Source organism: Rana temporaria, chromosome 10 (assembly GCF_905171775.1).
Source record: "Rana temporaria chromosome 10, aRanTem1.1, whole genome shotgun sequence".
NCBI classification, from domain to species: domain Eukaryota; kingdom Metazoa; phylum Chordata; class Amphibia; order Anura; family Ranidae; genus Rana; species Rana temporaria.
In genome coordinates, this window is record NC_053498.1 from 15,849,804 (window position 1) to 15,869,515 (window position 19,712).

Sequence of the window (19,712 nt, forward strand, 5' to 3'; positions counted from 1 at the left end):
CGGGGAGCAGCGTGAGTGCCGTGACAGGAGAGAGAACATATTACACACGCTTCCTGCGCTACTCTGCATGCTGGCTGGTAAACGGTGTGCACCGTAATGTGCCATGTGCCCCGATGTGTTGTGCCTCGCTGTGCTGTGCCCTGAGGTGCTGTGCCCTGTACCCTGAGGTGCTGTGCCCTGATGTGCTGAGCTCTGTACCGTGCCCTGATGTGCCCTGTACCCTGAGGTGCTGTGCCCTGATGTGCTGAGCTCTGCACCGTGCCCTGAGGTGCTGTGCCCTGTACCCCGAGGTGCTGTGCTCTGAGGTGCTGAGCTCTGTACCGTGCCCTGATGTGCCGTGCCCTGATGTGCCGTGCCCTGAGGTGCTGAGCTCTGTACTGTGCCCTGAGGTGCTGTGCCCTGATGTGCTGAGCTCTGTGCTGTGCCCTGATGTGCTGTGCCCTGATGTGCTGAGCTCCGTACCGTGCCCTGATGTGCTGTGCCCTGATGTGCTGAGCTCTGTTGTGCTGAGCTCTGTACCGTGCCCTGTATCCTGAGGTGCTGTGCCCTGTATCCTGAGGTGCTGTGCCCTGATGTGCTGAGCTCTGTACCGTGCCCTGATGTGCTGTGCCCTGATGTGCTGAGCTCTGTACCATGCCCTGATGTGCCCTGTACCCTGAGGTGCTGTGCCCTGATGTGCTGAGCTCTGCACCGTGCCCTGAGGTGCTGTGCCCTGTACCCCGAGGTGCTGTGCTCTGAGGTGCTGAGCTCTGTACCGTGCCCTGATGTGCCGTGCCCTGATGTGCCGTGCCCTGAGGTGCTGAGCTCTGTACTGTGCCCTGAGGTGCTGTGCCCTGATGTGCTGAGCTCCGTACCGTGCCCTGATGTGCCGTGCCCTGATGTGCCGTGCCCTGATGTGCCGTGCCCTGAGGTGCTGAGCTCTGTACTGTGCCCTGAGGTGCTGTGCCCTGATGTGCTGTGCCCTGATGTGCTGAGCTCCGTACCGTGCCCTGATGTGCTGTGCCCTGATGTGCTGTGCCCTGATGTGCTGTGCCCTGATGTGCTGAGCTCTGTTGTGCTGAGCTCTGTACCGTGCCCTGTATCCTGAGGTGCTGTGCCCTGTATCCTGAGGTGCTGTGCCCTGTATCCTGAGGTGCTGTGCCCTGATGTGCTGAGCTCTGTACCGTGCCCTGATGTGCTGTGCCCTGATGTGCTGAGCTCTGTACCATGCCCTGATGGGCACTGTACCCTGATGTTTTGTTCCCTGGGCCGGTCTGGATGAAGTCCAGGGCCACATTTTTGTCCCAGTCCAGCCCTGTATAAGGCTACATTCAGACAACGCGCGTTCTGTCGCTACGGAGTCCGCCAGCTCAGCGGCAAGATCTCTCCGCTGAGCTGGCGAATCACAGGTCCCTCTCTGCTCACTGAGCGGGGAGGGGCTTGTCGAGCGCCGCTGTCTCCTATGGAGAGATCTGATGAAAACATACAGCATGTCCGTTTTCATCAGATCTCACCCGATCCGCCATGGACAGATGGGGACTGTAGCGGAGTACAATATTAAAATGCACGATCTCCGCTGGTAACCGGGGTGAATCCACAGTCAGCGCTGAAAAGTAAGGCAATGTCCCAAATCCCCCCCAGTAACCGGACGAAACACAGCTCTGGGAGTCAACTGACTTTTTATTCACAGGCTTCCATATTTCTATAATTCCCCATGCAAGGGGTTTCCAAACAGCCAAACAGATTTAGCAGGGGTAATACAGGGAGGACCACATGGGGAACTTAACAGTTTGGATAATTCTCCCATCAGGCATTGCTGCACGAGGGAAAGGTCGGTTGATAGCTGGGGTCTGGGGTTATGTGTTGTGTGAGTTCACCGATTGGGCAACATAAAACAAAGTACTTGAATGCTATTGGCTTACGGCTGCCAGCATACAAATTACTATGCCCACATAAGACCCAGCAGAATACATAGCATATAATACAGACAACTAGGGTTGTCCCGATACCGATACTAGTATCGGTATCGGGACCGATTCCGAGTATTTGCGGGAGTACTTGTACTCCCGCAAATACCCCGATACCGAAATAGAATACTTATCCCCCCGCCGTCGCCGTTACGCCGCATCCTGCCGCATCCCTGCTACCGCCGACTGGGTAATACGGGCGGGGAACATTACAGCTATCATTTGAATAGCTGTAATGATTCGCGCCGCGTATAGACACTCCCCCTTGCTCGGGTGAACTGTCCAATCCTGAGCGAGGGGGAGTGTCTATACGCAGCGCGAATCATTACATCTATTCAAAGCTGTAATGTTCCCCGCGCGTATTAACCAGTCGGCGGCAGCGGGGATGCAGGTAAGGGGGACATGGCTGGCTATGGGGGGGGGACATGGCTGGCTATGGGGGGGGGACATGGCTGGCTATGGGGGGGGGACATGGCTGCATGGGGGGAGACATGGCTGCATATGGGGGACATGGCTGCATATGGCGGGGACATGGCTGCATATGGGGGGGACATGGCTGTATATGGGGGGGGGGACATGGCTGTATATGGGGGGGGGGGACATGGCTGTATATGGGGGGGGGGGACATGGCTGCATATGGCGGGGACATGGCTGCATATGGGGGGGACATGGCTGTATATGGGGGGGGGACATGGCTGTATATGGGGGGGGGGACATGGCTGTATATGGGGGGGGGGACATGGCTGCATATGGGGGGGACATGGCTGTATATGGGGGGGGGACATGGCTGTATATGGGGGGGGGGACATGGCTGTATATGGGGGGGGGGACATGGCTGCATATGGGGGGGACATGGCTGTATATGGGGGGGGGACATGGCTGTATATGGGGGGGGGACATGGCTGTATATGGGGGGGGGACATGGCTGTATATGGGGGGGGGACATGGCTGTATATGGGGGGGGGACATGGTTGCATATGGGGGGGGACATGGTTGCATATGGGGGGGGACATGGTTGCATATGGGGGGGGACATGGCTGCATATGGGGGGGACATGGCTGCATATGGGGGGGACATGGCTGCATATGGGGGGGACATGGCTGCATATGGGGGGGACATGGCTGCATATGGGGGGGGACATGGCTGCATTTGGGGACACATTTAAAAAAAAGTATCGGTAATCGGTATCGGCGAGTACTTGAAAAAAAAGTATCGGTACTTGTACTCGGTCCTAAAAAAGTGGTATCGGGACAACCCTACAGACAACCCTTTGACATGTAACGTCCAGCGTTCCAGAAGTGGCTAGGTTTGCCACAGGGACGTATCGGCATACGTCTGATTTTAGCGGATCGGATCGCGTCGGATGTCAGCGGACATGTCACCTCTGACATCCGACGCTCCATAGGACTGCATGGAGCAGCCGTTCAGGTCCGCCGACAAAACTGACAGGCGAACGTGTGAAAGGGACCTAAGAGAAGTCACCTCTGCTGGGGGCTTATTTCATGACCTCCTTTTCTGCCCACTGGTATGGCCCTCCACCCCCATTTGTCCTCGTGATACCGTACTTACTATGCCACGCTACAATTGACCACCCTACAATGGAACAACAAGAGCCAGTGAAGATGGGGCTCCGCGTGGGAGCGATATCCAAGCGTTCCACAGTTTACTTAACCACTTGCTGCCCGCCAATGACATATTGACGTCGGCAAAGTGGTTGTAGAATCCTGACTGGATGTCATATGACGTCCTCAGGATTCTGAGCCGCTGCGCGCCCCCGGTGGCACGCATCGCGGCGATCGTTGTTGCAGGGTGTCAGTCTGACACCCCGCAACACCGATCTCGGTAAGGAGTCTCTCACGGAGACTCTTTACCACGTGATCAGCCGTGTCCAATCACGGCTGATCACGATGTAAACAGGAAGAGCCGTTGATGGCTCTTCCTCACTCGCGTCTGACAGACGCGAGTAGAGGAGAGCCGATCGGCGGCTCTCCTGACAGGAGGGGTTCGCGCTGATTGTTTATCAGCACAGCCCCCCCTCGGATCGCCACATGGACCACCAGGGAAGGGCAAAATAAAAAAAAAGAGGGGAATTTTTTTTTTGGGGAAAAAAAAAAAAAGTCTAAAAAAAAAAAAAAAAAAAGTCTGAAAAAAAAAAGATGCCAATCAGTGCCCACAAATGGGCACTGACTGGCAACATAAGTAAATCAGTGCCGCCCCACAGTGTCCATCAGTGCCGCCCCACAGTGTCCATCAGTGCCGCCCCACAGTGTCCATCAGTGCCGCCCCACAGTGTCCATCAGTGCCGCCCCACAGTGTCCATCAGTGCCGCCCCACAGTGTCCATCAGTGCCGCCCCACAGTGTCCATCAGTGCCGCCCCACAGTGTCCATCAGTGCCGCCCCACAGTGTCCATCAGTGCCGCCCCACAGTGTCCATCAGTGCCGCCCCACAGTGTCCATCAGTGCCGCCCCACAGTGTCCATCAGTGCCGCCCCACAGTGTCCATCAGTGCCGCCCCACAGTGTCCATCAGTGCCACCCCACAGTGTCCATCAGTGCCACCCCACAGTGTCCATCAGTGCCCATCTGTGCCGCCCATGAGTGCCCATCTGTGCCGCCCATGAGTGCCCATCTGTGCCGCCCATGAGTGCCCATCTGTGCCGCCCATGAGTGCCCATCTGTGCCGCCCATGAGTGCCCATCTGTGCCGCCCATGAGTGCCCATCTGTGCCGCCCATGAGTGCCCATCTGTGCCGCCCATGAGTGCCCATCTGTGCCGCCCATGAGTGCCCATCTGTGCCGCCCATGTGTGCCCATCTGTGCCGCCTATGAGTGCCCATCAGTGCCGCATACCAGCGCCGCCAATCAGTGCCACCTCATCTGTGCCTGTCAGTACTACCTCATCGATGTCCATCAGTGCCATCTCATCTGTGCCGCCATATCAGTGCCCGTAATTGAAAGAGAAAACGTACTTATTTACAAAAAAAATTACAGAAAAAAATAAAAACGTAATTTCTTTTTCAAAATGTTTTTTAGTTGTTGCGCAAAAAAAAAAAATCGCAGAGGTGATCAAATGCCACCAAAAGAAAGCTCTATTTGTGGGGAAAAAAGGACGCCAATGTTGTTTGGGTACAGTGTAGCATGACCGCGCAATTGCCATTCAAAGTGCGACAGTGCTAAAAGCTGAAAATTGGCTTGGGCGGGAAGGTGCGTAAGTGCCCGGTATGGAAGTGGTTAAAGTGACACACTAGGTTCAGTTTTTATTTACTTGCCTCCACTGTGCCCTTTGTTTTGTACAGTGGCCCCGATCCTGCACAAATGTCTCTGTAATTGCGGTGAAAATCGCGACTGACAAGCGGGAGTGAAATGGTGTGAGTTCAGCTGAACTCGCACGGCTTCCGTCCCGCAGCCCGGTGTGAACCCGGGCCTTAATGACAACATGGAGTGAAAAAAATAGATTGTAATAACTGATAAAATGATGACGTTAAATGAAGAAATAGGTTTGGCCGGAGTTCTTAACATTAGTAATGGTGTCCGGGTTACTCAAACAAATAATTGGCTGTCCGGGCGGACTGCAAATAACCCGTTGTTTTTGGCCGTTCCCCAAATGTTCTTTCCTTGAATGATTTGGCGCTTGTTATATTTGTACAGGAGACATTGGTGTGAAGTGTAAGAAATCTCCGCCGTGTTGATTCTTGTCGCTGTCTTTATTTCATTTATTTTTTATTGTAATTTCCAGTGCCTGCAGCTTCCTGAGAATTCACATACATTCCTATTGTGTAATGAGAACCTACTGCGTGCGTGTATATATAGAGATATCTATCTATATACAGTATACACCCACGTATCTTTAATATATCCTGTATGTGTGTTTATACATATGGATCAATAAATATAGATATACAGTAAAACCTTGGTTTAAGAGCGTTTTGCAAGACAAGCTAATTTTATTTATTTTTTTTAATACATTTTTGCCTTGCTATACAAGCGATGTCGTGATCTACAAGTAGCGACATGTTACAACTGAATATAAAAGAGAAGAGAGGAGCCTCTTAGTGTAGCAATATGGTTACATTTAATGAAGGTACAACATTTAGGCTGCATTCACACCTGAGTGTCGCGTGTATTCATGCTTATTTGCGCGTTTGCATAAAGCATCGTCCGACGTTTTTGTACTCCGACTACGGGTGCAACAGATCACAGTTGATCCGTGATCCGAACGGGTCACCCCCTTTGGATCGGAATAAACACTGTGATCCGCGGATTGCCACGGCGCCGGAGCTAGGCCGAAGCCGCGGCCTTTCCTAACGTTATGGCCGCGGCCTACCTCCGGAGCCGCGACCATAACGATAGGAAAGGCCGCGGCTTCGGCCTAGCTCCGGAGCCGCAGGAATAACATTAGGAAAGGCCGCGGCTTCGGCCTAGCTCCGGAGCCGCGGCCATCTTGGTACACCCGGCGGCGGCCCTCCTCTGTTTACACCCACAGAGGAGGAGCCCGCACTCGTGGGACACACCGCTCGGGGAGTGTCTGTACTACCTGATGGAGGGGGGGGGTGTCTTGCCCGAGGGGGGGGGGGGAGTGTCTGTCGGTACTACCTGGAGGGGTGGGTCTCTACTGAGAGGAGGGGGGGTGTCTTGCCCGAGGGGGGGGTGTCTTTCCCGAGGGGGGGGGGGGAAGTGTCTGTCGGTACTACCTGGAGGGGTGGGTCTCTGTACTGAGAGGAGGGGTGGGTCTCTGTACTGAGAGGAGGGTGGGTGTCTGCACCGAGGGGGTAGGTACTATAGTTGGTGGGGGGGGGGGGAGATGTGGATATTCCAGTGTGGGGGGGGAGATGTGGATATTACAGTGGGGGAGAATTTTATTTTTATTTTTTCGATCCGAAAAATGATCCGATCCGTGACTCCTGATCCGACCCCTAACGCCAAAGTTTTTGTACTCCGACGTTTTTGTACTCCGACGTTTTTGTATGAATGATCTTTTCATCACTTGTTGCTATGTTGGTAGATTTTTTTAAATTTCTGCCTGGGTGAAATGTTCTATTGATTAAAGCGACAAAACGCCCATAGAAAATGCTCGTTGTCACGCTAGTCGCTTGAATCGAGCGTTTCCATTACTTTCTATGGGAAATGGAAACGCTCAAAAACGACCAAACCGCCCGATACGAGCGACAAAAAAGGGTCCGGAACTTGTTTGAGATTCAGTCGTTCGGCGTCAGGCGTATTGGCGTGCAGATGTGAACCATCTCCATAGGGAATAATGTATTTCTTCCCGTCTAGCGTTTTTGAGCGTCGCGCTTCAGGCGACAAAACGCTCAGGTGTGAATGCAGCCTTAGAAACTCACATGATTGATGATTAAAACAGACACATCTACCGTATATACTTGAGTGTAAGCCGAGGCACCTACCGTATTTATCTGCGTATACCGCGCGCCGGCATATAACGCGCACCCCCAAGCTTAAGGGAAGTTTTAAGGAAAAAAAACCTTACATTTTGAATGCTCGTCGGTGCGGCCTTGTCAGTGTCTGTCTGCTGTCTTGTCCGGCGTCCGTCTGTGGATTTGCGCAGAGTCCATCCAGCCTTGTGGGTGTCCATCTGCGGCTTGCCCGGCTCCTCTTGGCGGCCTTGTCCTGCGTCCATCGGCGGTCTTGTCCGGCGTCCGTCAGTGAACTTGCTTGGAGGTGTCTGTCTGCTGTCTTGCCCGGCGTGTATTTTTGAGTTTGGCGCCTCAGTCAAGCTGTACAGAGAGCGGTATACGCCGATAAATATGGTAATTTTACCACAAAAAATGGGAAAACGTATTGACTCGAGTATAAGCCTAGGGTGAGAATGCAGCAGCTACTGTAAGTGGAACAGAGGGTCAACAATGCCCATTTGCACGCCTCAATGTGCCCGTTGCCGCGTCACTGTGCCCATTGCCACCTCACTGTGCCCATTGCCACCTCACTGTGCCCATTGCCACCTCACTGTGCCCATTGCCACCTCACTGTGCCCATTGCCACTTCACTGTGCCCATTGCAGCCTCCCTGTGCCAGAGTCAGTGTACCTGAAATTTTTACAGGCTGCAGGCCTGTTTAAAAGTTGCGGTCTCCTCCTGGTCCCGTTCCGTGATAGGTGTTTCCCAGCAGCCTATCACGGACGTCTTCTCATCCTCCAATGACCAATCACAGCACAGGGCTCTGAAGGAACAGCGCAGCTGGCCATTTCCTCAGAGCGCATGTGGCAGAGGCAGAATGTGAAAACTACGGTCTCCCCCATGCTCTTGGTATAGGTTTCTATAGTGCCAGTGAGATGGTATCTCCCATCGAGAGATCGAGAGATACCTCCTACGATGTGCGCTCACCTGATCCGATCCACCTGGACGGATGGCGACGTATCGACCATCCGTCTGATTTTAGCGGATCGGGTCGGATGTCAGCGGACATGTCTCCGCTGACATCCGACGCTCCATAGAGATGTATGGAGCGTCCGTTCAGGTGCGCCGACAAAACTGACAGGACCGTGTGAAAGGGGCATAATTGGGGGCTCATCCATACCAGCTAGGACACAATATCCTCCGTATAATGTGCCCCTTCTGGTGTGCGTTTTATTTATTTATATATATATATATATATATATATATATATATATATATATATATATATATATATATATATATATAATATAGCGATATATATATATATATATATATATATATATATATATATATATATATATATATATATATATATATATATATATAGGCAGTGTCATGCGTTAACTTTTTTTCTTTTTAACATTTAATATTGAAATGTCACAAACTATGCGTTTCAGCGACATGCATTACAGTGAGTTGTACCACAATTTTATTTAAAGGGGTGGTTCACCCTAAAAACTACTTTTTTTTTTATTACACTGGCCCCCCACATTACAATACGATTAAGGCTCTTATTATTTTTTTTGATGCTGTACATACCTTTGTACAGCATATTCACCCGTGGCATGCGGCTTGCGAGTCCCGCGGGAGTGGGCGTTCCTAACATGTCTGTGATTGACGTTTTGACCAAAAACGAGCTCCCCCCCGTCGCGTAAGCCACGTCACGATTGGCGATGCGCATGCGCAGTATAGCGCCGACTCGCCGTTCGGCTCCTTTCGCCAACCGTGACGCGGCTTACGCGACGGGGGGGAGCTCGTTTTTGGTCAAAACGTCAATCACAGACATGTGAGGAACGCCCACTCCCACGGGACTCGCAAGCCGGATGCCACGGGTGAATATGCTGTACAAAGGTATGTACAGCATCAAAAAAAAAAATAATAGCCTTAATCGTATTGAAATGTGGGGGGCCAGTGTAATAAAAAAAAGTAGTTTTTAGGGTGAACCACCCCTTTAATGCAGACCACTGTGCATGTGTGCGCTGTACAGGGCACAAAGAAACAGTTGTTCTCCTGCATTGAACCTACATTGATCTATACAGAGCAGGGCAGCTCAATGGACTTAAACGGTTTACTTTGGATGTCCAGCTGACCGGATCTGGGGCATTCTACATTCATAGATGACTTCTTCGTCATTCTGTGATTGCCATGTCACTGCTGATGCATGTAAACAGATTAGACGTGTCTGTCAGCTTATGAGTTGTTTGTCTGTGAGATGGATAATGATCAGGGGATTGCCTATGGATCAGGATAATCGCTGGGAGCTGCACTGCTGATGTATGTCCTCTAGGTGGGGCTAACCTAATTTTAATGAATAGCATATGGTGGCTATAGTCTAATAAAATGTATCTTTTTATTTTTTATTACCTTTTTTTTCAATCAGATTTTTTTTTTTTTTATACATATACACAAACAAAAGGGGGGCACTTTTAACCCTCCCCTTTTCCCACTCCTTCCACTGCCAAGTCAATACACAACCTTCTTTACTTGTCACGGTAGCCACGGTCATCAGAGAAGAAGGTGACGGGAAATGCCAAATATTAAAGGGGTTGTAAAGGTAATTTTTATTTTATTTTTAATAACAAACATGTTTATTTTTTTATTTTTTTAAAGTGTATTTTGTGCGTGTACTCGAGAGTATACAGTATATACAGGAGGGGGATCTGTCCTATACAGGAGGGGGATCCGTCCTATACAGTATATACAGGAGGGGATCCGTCCTATACAGTATATACAGGAGGGGGATCCGTCCTATACAGTATATACAGGAGGGGATCCGTCCTATACAGTATATACAGGAGGGGGATCCGTCCTATACAGTATATACAGGAGGGGATCCGTCCTATACAGTATATACAGGAGGGGGATCCGTCCTATACAGTATATACAGGAGGGGATCCGTCCTATGCAGTATATACAGGAGGGGATCCGTCCTATACAGTATATACAGGAGGGGATCCGTCCTATACAGTATATACAGGAGGGGATCCGTCCTATACAGTATATACAGGAGGGGATCCGTCCTATACAGTATATACAGGAGGGGATCCGACCTATACAGTATATACAGGAGGGGATCCGTCCTATACAGTATATACAGGAGGGGATCCGTCCTATACAGTATATACAGGAGGGGGATCCGTCCTATACAGTATATACAGGAGGGGATCCGACCTATACAGTATATACAGGAGCGGATCCGTCCTATACAGGAGGGGGTTCCGTCCTATACTGTATATACAGGAGGGGATCAGTCCTATACAGTATATACAGGAGGGGATCCATCCTATACAGTATATACAGGAGGGGGATCTGTCCTATACAGTATATACAGGAGGAGATCAGTCCTATACAGTATATACAGGAGGGGATCCGTCCTATGCAGTATATACAGGAGGGGATCCGTCCTATGCAGTATATACAGGAGGGGATCCGTCCTATACAGTATATACAGGAGGGGGATCCGTCCTATACAGTATATACAGGAGGGGATCCGTCCTATACAGTATATAAAGGAGGGGGATCCGTCCTATACAGTATATACAGAAGGGGATCCGTCCTATACAGTATATACAGGAGGGGGATCCGTCCTATACAGTATATACAGGAGGGGGATCTGTCCTATACAGGAGGGGGATCCGTCCTATACAGTATATACAGGAGGGGATCCGTCCTATACAGGAGGGGGATCCGTCCTATACAGTATATACAGGAGGGGGATCCGTCCTATACAGTATATACAGGAGGGGATCCGTCCTATGCAGTATATACAGGAGGGGATCCGTCCTATGCAGTATATACAGGAGGGGATCCGTCCTATGCAGTATATACAGGAGGGGATCCGTCCTATACAGTATATACAGGAGGGGATCCGTCCTATACAGTATATACAGGAGGGGATCCGTCCTATACAGGAGGGGATCCGTCCTATACAGTATATACAGGAGGGGGTTCCGTCCTATACAGTATATACAGGAGGGGATCAGTCCTATACAGTAGATACAGGAGGGGATCCGTCCTATACAGTATATACAGGAGGGGGATCTGTCCTATACAGTATATACAGGAGGAGATCAGTCCTATACAGTATATACAGGAGGGGATCCGCCCTATGCAGTATATACAGGAGGGGATCAGTCCTATACAGTATATACAGGAGGGGATCCGTCCTATACAGTATATACAGGAGGGGGATCTGTCCTATACAGTATATACAGGAGGAGATCAGTCCTATACAGTATATACAGGAGGGGATCTGTCCTATACAGTATATACAGGAGGGGATCCGTCCTATACAGTATATACAGGAGGGGATCCGTCCTATACAGTATATACAGGAGGGGATCCGTCCTATACAGTATATACAGGAGGGGATCCGTCCTATACAGTATATACAGGAGGGGATCCGTCCTATACAGTATATACAGGAGGGGATCCGTCCTATACAGTATATACAGGAGGGGATGGTGTGTTTATATTAGGAGAGTACAGCTGACATCCCTGGAAGTCTTCATTCTGACATTCCTCTGCTGTCACGTGATGCCTCTTATTCTTGGAATCCCAGTGCCTCTTCCTGGAGTTGGATATACAGGTACACATAGCAGGAACTACACAAGACACGTGACTGCCTCGCCCTTCGCTGACTACACCATTTAACTCCTTCATGATTGGGGTTCTTTGGTGCCTTCAAGACTGGAGTCATTTTGTGTCCAGAAGGTTTTGTTTTCCCCCTCTTGATACCACTAAATAGAGCTGCACGATTCTGGGAAAAATGAGAATCACGATTCTTTTGCTTAGAATAAAGATCACGATTCTCAAACATTTTTTATTTTAAAGATTCTTTATATATATATATATATATATAATGTGTGTCTTTCTTTCTTTCTTTCTTTCTTTCTTTCTTTCTTTCTTTCTTTCTTTCTTTCTTTCTTTCTTTCTTTCTTTCTTTCTTTCTTTCTTTCTTTCTTTCTTTCTTTCTTTCTTTCTTTCTTTCTTTCTTCCTTCCTTCCTTCTCTGACATCTCCCCCAACCCCCCCCCCCCCCCCCCCACTAATGTCCACAGACATCTCCCCACCCCCCCCCCCACTGTAATGTCCACAGACATCTCCCCACCCCCCCTCCCCCACTGTAATGTCCACAGACATCTCCCTCCCCCCCCCCCCACTGTAATGTCTACATCTCCCCCACTGTATAGGAAGATTGTCTGCTCTTACCAGCAGGTGGGTGATGATGACTTCAGCGGGCGCTCTAGGGGAGCTCACCTAGGCCGCTGCCGGGTGTACTAAGATGGCCGCCGCTCCGGAGCTAGGCCGAAGTCGCAGCCTTTCCTAGGAGCTCAATCCATGGGATCGCATGGTGTGCTGATCAGGTTGACTTGTTCAGATCACGGATCAATGACAATCCGTTGCACCACTAGTTTGGAGGCATAGCATATCATGCCATGATAAAAGGGATGGTTTGCGCCGGCGTCCTCCAACCCCCAACCCCCATGAGTGTTGGCCATTGTTTTCCTTTGGTTTGAATTGTAACAATAAATTGGATAAGGCAACCAATTGGTGCTTCTTTAGTTTATCTCTCCTGGATTTCCTTGTGGTGACCCACTATCTGGGGGAAACCCGCTTTCTGGGAGAGCCGCCTCGTTTCAGTTTCATCCACCTTCCTGGATCCCGGTTCAGTGCCTCTTATGAACTTCATTTTTAGTAATTTATTTTTTCAAGACCTGCTTTAAATTCCATAAAATACCACCATCTATTCCCCTCATTCATTATACAGTACTTTAACTTGTGATGTTTTGTTTCGGTTGGTACGAGGAATTTATTGGATGACTGAAGACTTAATCACTTACCATTTCACAACAACATTGGTTCAGAAGATATCAGACCTCTCCTTGGACTTTGGCTGTTATGTGCAGAGTGCAGAGATTGCCAGCGGATCTGATTTCTTTGGCACGACCACAGAATCGGCCTTTCATTCAGATTTGGTATTCTCTTTAATTTCGTACCGCAGAAAGTAGTTGCTAAACGTGTCGTTGAAATTACGTTTTTAGGTGGACGGACCCTTTATTGAGCCTTGGGTCTCTCAAGAGACTTGATCTGTGCACCCCATAATTATCTAGAACAGGGGTGTCAAACTCCATTTCATTGTGGGCCGCGTTGGCATTATGATTGTCCTCCAAAAGGACCGGTTGTATCTGTAAGATTAGATGTCCCCTCCCCTTACATTAGATGTCAATAGCCCCCCCACCATCAGAAGTTGAGTCCCCCACTCTCCCTTACATCACAGTGCACCCCCAGGGCTGTCTTAATGAGAGGGCACTGCCCAGGGGCCCCAGCTGCATGGGGGGCCCCTGCACTTTCCCCAAAGCAGCTGGCCCTTAAGCCCACGCTGCCCCGAAATCGGGATCCGCATGATTGTATTGAGAGTGATAGATACACAGGGGAGGCAGTCTGCCTCCTACCTACTTGATGTCTGTTTACCTTCACTGTCATCATTGTAGGGGCCCCAGAGCATTACTTTGCCCAGGGGCCCATGATGCTATTAAGACGGCCCTGTGCACCCCCCTTTCCTTATGCTGCTGCTGGGAAGAAGCTGGATGCATTGCTTGAAAGCAGAAAGTAAGGGTCTAGAGTAGGGCCAGAGGCAGTGTCAGAAGAGGTGCAAAGGGCCGCATGAAATGGCCTGGAAAGCCGGATTTGGCCCGTGGGCCTTGTGTTTGACACCTGTGATCTAGAAGATGACGACTTTCATTTATTTGTTTTTTTTAGATATCACTTGGACCTTATTTACCAAAGTTTCTGGATGAGGAATAGTCAGGCAGAATGAAAAGGGAGCACCAGAACACGGTGTTCTGTCAAAAGAGCCAACTTGTCAAAACATCCAATTACGTCCCTTCCGGTTTCTTTCCATCGGTAGTAATTGCAGATTTTGACCACTGGAAATCCCATCATACCTCTGCCTCTAGGAGTCATGCCTGTGATTGTCAGGGTCTTGGAATGTCTCATGGGACTTGTACTTTCAAAACAGCTGGAGGGCCAAGGTTGCCCACCCCTGCCGTAGTGTATATGCTGCCGGCTTTAAATGAAAAGTGATCAAATAGCCGGATTCAGGTAGAGCGGCGCTTCTTTGTACCGGCGTAGCGCAGGTCATTTACGCTACGCCGCCGCAAGTTAGAGAGGCAAGTGCTGTATTCACAAAGCACTTGCGTCCTAAGTTACGGCGGCGTAGCGTAAATGGGCCGGCGTAAGCGCGCCTAATTCAAATTGTGTTTGGGTGGGCGTGTTTTATGTAAATAAACCATGACCCCACGTAAATGACGTTTTGAACGAACGCCGTCCGCGCCGTCCGTGGACATATCCCAGTGCGCATGCGTCGGATAGAATGCCTAAGATACGTCAAACACTGCCTACTACGTGAACGTAACTTACGCACAGCCCTATTCGCGTACGACTTACGCAAACGACGTAAAAAGATACGCTTGTTCCGACGTCAATACTTTGCATGGGCTGCACCACCTAGAGACCAGCTTTATCTTTACGCCGGCGTATGTCTTCTGTAAACGGCGTAACTAATTGCGACGGGCTCACGGGCGTATCTTGCTCATTTACATATTCAACGCGGAAAACAACAGAAGCGCTAACCTAGCGGCCAGCGTAAATATGCACCCTAAGATACGACGGAGTAGGAGACTTACGCCACTCATATCTTAGCCTAATTTAAGCGTATCTGGTTTCCAGAATACGCTTAAATTTACGACGGCGCAGATTTAGAGTTACGACGGCGTATCTACTGATACGCCGGCGTAACTGTCTCTGAATCTAGCGAAAAGTCTGCAATTACTACTGCTGGAGAGAAGCCGGAAGTGACGCAATTGGAGGTTTTGACGAGTGGGCTCTTTTGACAGAACACTGTGTTCTGGTGCTCCCTTTTCATTCTGCCCGACTATTCCTCATCCAGAAACTTTGGTAAATAAGGAATAGTCAGGCAGAATGAAAAGGGAGCACCAGAAAACAGTGTTCTGTCAAAAGATCCAACTCGTCAAAACCTCCAATTACGTCACTTCCGGTTTCTCTCCAGCAGTAGTAACTGCAGATTTCGATGACTTTGCTCTTTTCAATGAACACCGGCAACGTATATACTACGGCAGGAGTAGGCAACCTCGGCCCTCCAGCAGTTTTTTTTTTATACTACAAGTCCCTTATGCCGCGTACACACGATCATTTTACGGCATGAAAAAAACGTTGTTTTTAAAAAAAAATATTTTTCGGGTTCTGAAAAATGACAATATTTTTTTCCGAACATGCTGCATTTTTCAACGACGTTTAAACTATGTAGTTTTTCGGGTTGTAAAAAACGATCTTGTGTGGGCTAAAACGACGTTAAAAACCCAGCACAGCGGTGTAGTGAGTAGCACTTTCGCCTAGCAGCAAAAGGGTCGCTGGTTTGAATCCCGACCACGACACCATCTGCCTGGAGTTTGCATGTTCTCCCTGTGCCTGCATGGGTTTCCTCCGGGTACTCCGGTTTCCTCCCACACTCCAAAGACATGCTGGTAGGTAAATTGCATCTTGTCCAAATTGGCCCTGTATATGTGTGTATATCTGTGTGTATGACTGTGTGTCCCAAGCGTGTCACGATCCTACGGGGTAAAATGACCGCACCAGCCAAGCAGACCTTGGCTGGAAAAAGCGCCCAGAGGCGATTCAGTTCGCATGAGTAACGCTATACAAGTCATTCATTCATTCATTCATTCATTCATTCATTCAAACCCGCGGATGCTCAGAAGCAAGTTATGAGACGGGAGCACTCGTTGAAGGAATGTGCCGACATCCTGGCGCCTCCAATCACACAGCTAATAAATCAGTCATTTAAAGAAGGCATAGTGCCATCCCTGCTGAAAGAGGGCACAATCCTGCCGATCTTGAAAAAAACTAATTTGGATCCTATGGACCCAACTCACCGCCGTCCCATAACAGGTCTAAATGCTCTGTCCAAGATAATGGAGAAAGTGGTGGTAAATCAGCTGCAACAGCATCTGGATACCCACAACCTACTTGATCCATTTCAATCCGGGTTCCGTCCCGGACACGGGACAGAAACGGCCTTACTGAAAATATGGGACGATGCGCTCGAGGCCGCAGACGAAGGAGAATCGTGTCTCCTGGTTCTGCTGGACCTAAGCGCAGCCTTCGACACAGTAGACCATAAATTGCTACTGAGACGACTAACAGAAGTCGCCGGAGTCGCAGAAGATGCTTTACCATGGTTCTCCTCTTTTCTCGGAAACCGATCAAAAACAGTGAAACTGGGATCTTTCACGTCAGAAAAACGCACGGTGCCATGTGGGGTCCCCCAAGGATCCCCCCTATCACCGGTGCTGTTTAATATCTATCTTCGTCCTCTCTTTGATATTATCAGTAGCCAAGAACTACTCTATCACTCTTATGCAGACGATACGCAACTGTATTTTCGCATCTGCAACAAAAAGGATCATCATCTCAGATTAGAGAAATGTCTCTCTTCAATAGAAAACTGGATGACTAAGAGTTATCTCAAACTCAATAGCGCTAAAACAGAACTCTTTATGTTTCACGCCAGTCGGAAGAGTCAACTGGCAACAAACTGGACACCATCGCCCATTCTGGGCCAAATCATCACCCCTAGCTCCAAAGTCAAAAGTCTAGGAGTCACGTTTGACACCTTCATGACAATGGACGCACAAATAGGGTCAGTAGTCAGCGGGGCGCACCATTTGATGCGCCTACTACGCAGACTTATTCCATTTATCCCCAAAGAAGACGTAGCAGTCGTGGTGGGAACAATCGTGAATTCCAGACTGGACTATGCAAATGCCCTTTACCTCGGGCTCCCCAAGTACCAAATCGCTCGTCTTCAAGTCGTACAGAATACGGCCGCTAGACTGGTGACTGGGAAAAAACCTTGGGAATCAATCTCACCTTCACTGAGATCCCTTCACTGGTTGCCAGTAAAAGACAGAATTGTATTTAAAGCACTCTGCCTGACACATAAGTGCATCCATGGGAAGGCTCCTAGATATCTATGCGACAAGATAGAACCTCACAATTCGAATCGCGTTCTGCGATCCACTGACCAAAATCTGGTCAAGGTTCCAAAAACCAAATACAAGTCCAAAGGAGAAAGAAGGTTTGCTTTCCAGGGCCCCATTCTTTGGAATGCTTTACCAACCAGCATTCGGTTGGAGCAAAACCACCTGTCTTTCAGAAGGCAGATCAAAACCCTGCTTTTCTGAAGGCATGAGACACAAACAACCAGCGCCCAGAGGCGATTCAGTTCGCATGTGCCGCGCTATATAAGTTTTTCATTCATTCATTCATTCGTTCTGGTAAAACTACCGTTCATAATGGAGTAAGCACATTCATCACGCTGTAACGGACAGAAAAGCGCGAATCGTCTTTTACTAACAGGAAATCAGCTAAAGCAGCCCAAAGGGTGGCGCCAACCGAACGGAACTTCCCCTTTATAGTGCCGTCGTACGTCACCGCGCTTTGCTAGAGCATTTTTTTAAACGATGGTGTGTGGGCAACGTCGTTTTAATGATGAAGTTGGAAAAACATTGTTTTTTTCTATATGCCAAAAAAACGTATTTTTTTTTTTCATGCCAAAAAATTATCGTGTGTAACAATCAGAGGCATGACTCCTAGGGGCAGAGGCATGATGGGATTTGTAGTTTCACCACAGCTGGAGCGCCAAGGTTGCCTACCCCTGCACTACGGTATACAACGATTTGGCTGTTTTGATAGAAAAAAAAATTGTGTCAGTCTGACACACGGCTACACCGATCTCTTTACCATGTGATCAACCGTGTCCAATCACAGCTGATCACGATGTAAACAGTAAGAGCCGCTGATCGGCTTTTCCTCACGCGCATCTGACAGACACGAGTAGAGGAGAGCCGATCGGCTGCTTTCCTGACAGGGGGGGGGGGTCTGTGCTGATAGTTTATCAGCGCAGCCCCCCCTCGTATCCCCGCCCAAGACCACCAGTATGCTGCCCAGGACCACCAGGGATGGGCATCCACAATGGACCACCAGATATGCCCTCTAGACCACCAGGGAAATGCAAATCTGTGCCAAGGCAGCTGCTAATCGATGCCCAGGCAGCGGCCAACCAGTGCCCACCCAAAATTCCTGCCAGTGCCACCAGGGATAAGCATCAGTGCCGCATGTCGGTGCCATGTATCAACGCCTATCAGTGCCCAGCAGTGCCACCAATAAGTACCCATCATTGCAGCCTTTCAGTGCCCACCAGTGCCACCCATGAGTGCCCTTCAGTGCCGCCTATCAATGCCCATCAGTGCCGCATATCAGTGCCACCTCGTTGGCGCCACCTTATCAGTGCCCATCAGTGAAGGAGAAAACTTACTTTTTTACCAAAATTTTTAACAGGAAAAAATTAAAAACTTCGATTTTTCTGTCTTTTTTTTAATTTATTTGTATAGCAAAAAATAAAAACCCCAGAGGTGATCAAATACCCCCAAAAGAAAGTTCTATTTGTGGGAACAAAATGATAAAAATTCTGTTTGTGTACAGTGTAGCACGACCGCGCAATTGTCATTTAAACAGCGACAGCGCAGAAAGCTGAAAATTGGCTTGGGCAGGAAGGGGGGTAAGTGCCCGGTATTGAAGTGGTTAAGGGGGAAAATCCGGTCTGTAAGTGGTTAAAGTACACCTGTCACTTTAGCAGTACAGCGGCAATTTGAAGTGACACATAACAGGAACAACCAGCTTATGAATGCCGGTACTCTTACAGTCTCTTGTCCTGATCCACAAGTGCGCCCAGTGAACGTGAGTGCTAGGTATGACACTCTGCCAAGTATGGATCCTTACCACATACCTGAGTTTGCTCACTGCCTACGGCATTCCAGAATTCTCTACCTCTCCTCGGCGCCACAAGACTAAGCTGCAGGTCTGGGGAAAACGCACAGCGGGGAAGACATGTTGTGATCTGAGAACGGCAGCAGCTGATTGGTTCCCTGTGCGCGTCCCGAAGATACGGCATCATTTTCAAGATCCCATCAGCAGAGACGGGTGACACTTTGTACAGCTTCTATTAGTAAGTGACCTTCTAAGAATCGTTTCTTCACGTTTTATAAAGAAAACCTACCACAACCTGAAAGAAACAGGTTCTCTTTGATGGATAAGGATATAAAATGTCAGCGCTACGCGGAGACCGGTGATACTGATATCCCCATAGGAAGCCGACACTCGGTGTGCGGTGTTCATTTCCAGTCTTGTATAGAATATTGATGAAGGGAGACGCAGGACGTCTACCGATGGCTTCTCAAGGTGGTACTTTGTAGAGGGGTTTGTGGTGGGTGGTTG

The 19,712-nt window shown here is 49.3% G+C and overlaps 1 protein-coding gene across 2 annotated transcripts in view; it reads left to right on the forward strand.

Moving 5' to 3' along the window:
• Window positions 1-19,712, forward strand: part of LIPE (lipase E, hormone sensitive type) — an 83,723-nt gene that overhangs the window by 5,776 nt on the left and 58,235 nt on the right. The gene's annotated exons all lie outside the window — the stretch shown is intronic.